This window comes from Oncorhynchus masou, chromosome 22, assembly GCF_036934945.1.
Source record: "Oncorhynchus masou masou isolate Uvic2021 chromosome 22, UVic_Omas_1.1, whole genome shotgun sequence".
Classification (NCBI taxonomy): domain Eukaryota; kingdom Metazoa; phylum Chordata; class Actinopteri; order Salmoniformes; family Salmonidae; genus Oncorhynchus; species Oncorhynchus masou.
This window is the reverse complement of record NC_088233.1, coordinates 36,291,005-36,293,800: the sequence shown is the minus strand read 5'-3', so window position 1 is coordinate 36,293,800 and position 2,796 is coordinate 36,291,005.

Sequence of the window (2,796 nt, the reverse complement as noted above, 5' to 3'; positions counted from 1 at the left end):
TTTAGCTCAAATCTAGGTGAGGTGCCATATTTCAATTTGATAGAGCTGTTACCATTTGTATGGAGAGTCTTAATAGACTTACAGAAAAAATCCCCAAAGCCAAGTCTCTCAAGGGAGTGGAAGAGGAACTGATGCTCTACTGTGTCAAATGCTTTATAAAAATCAAAAAAATAATATGAAGCTATCCTCGGTTATTAGGTCTGAGTAGTCAAGTATGTTTAATACTAGTCTGACCTTGTTAGAAATATGTATGTTCCTCATAAAGCCAGACTGTCAATGATTGCATCCAGGACTTCTTTAATTATTTTTGCAAGTAGTAAGTCCAATATCTTATAGACATTATTAAGAAGACGAATTGGACGCCAGTTATCGATGAGCAGCACTTTTTTTAGGCTTAGGTATCAGTGTTAATTACCCCTGACACATTGTAGGAGGGAGAACAGTGTTTTATTACTCTCTAAAAAGACTTCAAATAGGAAGGGAGCTACTTGTTCAGAAAATAATTTGTAAAATTCTATTGTAATTCCATCAACATCTGGCGATTTATTGTTCTTTCGATGTTTGATAGACTCTATAATCTCTTAAATTTTGATGGGTTCATCACACTGTTTATATTCTATATCACAGATAGAGTGAACATTATTCAGTGAGTCAAAAAACATATCTGTGGATTCCTGACAGTAAGTAGATGTCACGTTCTGTCTGACCTTAGTTCCTTTGTTATGTCTTTGTTTTAGTATGGTCAGGGCCTGAGTTGGGTGGGTTGTCTATGTTCGTTTTTCTATAATTTGGGATTTCTGTGTTCGGCCTAGTATGGTTCTCAATCAGAGGCAGCTGTCAATTGTCGTCCCTGATTGAGAATCATACTTAGGTAGCCTGGTTTCACTTTTGAGTTGTGGGTGTTTGTCTTCCGTATCAGTGTTTGTTACCACACGGGACTGTTTTGTTTATTCACGTTTATTGGTTTGTTCCGGTGTTCTGTTGTTTGATTTAACATTATGGACACTTACCACGCTACGCATTGGTCCTCCGATCCTTCTCGCTACTCCTCCTCAGAAGAGGAAGACGAGATCCGTTACAGTAGAGCTATACAATTTCCTGAAAAAAATGCTACAGTATTTAGCAATTCATTTTTGGTCATCTGTAATAACACAATCAATGTTTAACTTATGGATAGTGTTATTTTTAGAGTGAAATTTCTCAAGTCTAAAGAAATAGGATGAAATCTGTTCTCCCTCCTCAATCAATTTTCTCCTATATCTAATAAAGGCTTCTTCTGCTTTTAATCTATATATATTATCCAGTTTATTTTGTAACTCAATTAGGGCCATCTTCTCCTCCCCCGAGAGGCCGGCTGGGGACCTCTGAGAAAAGGAAGTTATCTTAATGATCAACTTTTCCTCCTCAGCTCTTCTGGTCTTAGCAAGATTACTACCATATTTGCTAAAGTTTTTGGACACCTCAAATTTAAAGAGCTCCCAGTTCTTGCAATAAGATTTTTCTTCACAAGCCCTTTCCCAAAAGTGTGAAAGCAGATCTTTAACCTCAAACTCAACTATAACATTATTTAATAATGAGCTATTTAGCTTCCAGTAGGATGCTCTACCAAGGTTAGTATCATGGCCAAATATTTTGATATGAATGTAAATGGCCCTATGGTCTGTGAGGGGAGTAGTACAAATATTTGTAGTAACACACTCACTATTAATACATTTGGATATAAGCCTAAAATCTATTCTGGATTGTCTGGAACCTGTTTTGTTACTCCAAGTGAATGATCTGTCAGCCGGAAACCTCTCTCTCCATATATCAGAAAGATCAAATTTTTCCATAAAAAAGTATTAAACCCAAATTCTGATTGAATAATGCACTTGTGGCTGAATGGAAGCAAATCCCTGCAACAATATTCCAACATCTAGTGGAAAGTCTTCCCAGAAGAGTGGAGGCTGTTATAGCAGCAAAGTGGGGGACCTACTCCATATTAATGCCCATGATTTTGGAATAAGATGTCCGACAAGCAGATGTCCACGTACATTTGATCATGTAGTGTATATTTATATTTCATATTCTGACATTGTTCATTCTAATATTTCGTAATTCATTAATTTTTATTTTGGGGATTTGCATGTATTGTCTTGTTGCTCTGTTGGAGTTAGGACCATAAGCATTTCGGCTCCGCCCATAATAACATCTGCAAAATTATTGTACCAACCAATGAAATGTGATTTGTCTTCAGCCGGTCTTCTGCAAAAAGTGCTGTAACCTGGAGATATGGCGTGTTGGAAAATTACTATAAAAAGGTGTGTTTCAATTCAACATTTTGGAATTATTATTTCTCGCTGATATGACAGAAAAGCAGCTCCTCCTGCTTCCTAAACCGTACCGTAAGCGATGCATGTTTGTTCCGACTGAGCGTACGGGGCTTAGCAAAACTCCCCAGTACAGAATATGCCTTAATTCCAATTAATGTTATGGGTAATGGAACTGAGTCATGATCAAGGGCTAGCACCTTCTGCTCCTCGGATACAAAAAAAAACTAAATAAGTCCACTTCTTGTTATCCTCACTGACGCAACCTTATCCACATAACGCCACCCTCGAGTCAGAGCAATGCTTGGCTTTACATATTCCAAAACCACTTCTCTTATTTCCCCTTTTGTTCGCCACTGCAGTCCATTCCTTTTCACTCTTAACAGCCTACTCCACTCGACGCGCCATCAGTTTCAAACAAAACATCCGCCTCCGCCATCTTCATTTCCGTACGTTCCGTAGTACACATTGTCTTCTTTTGATGACA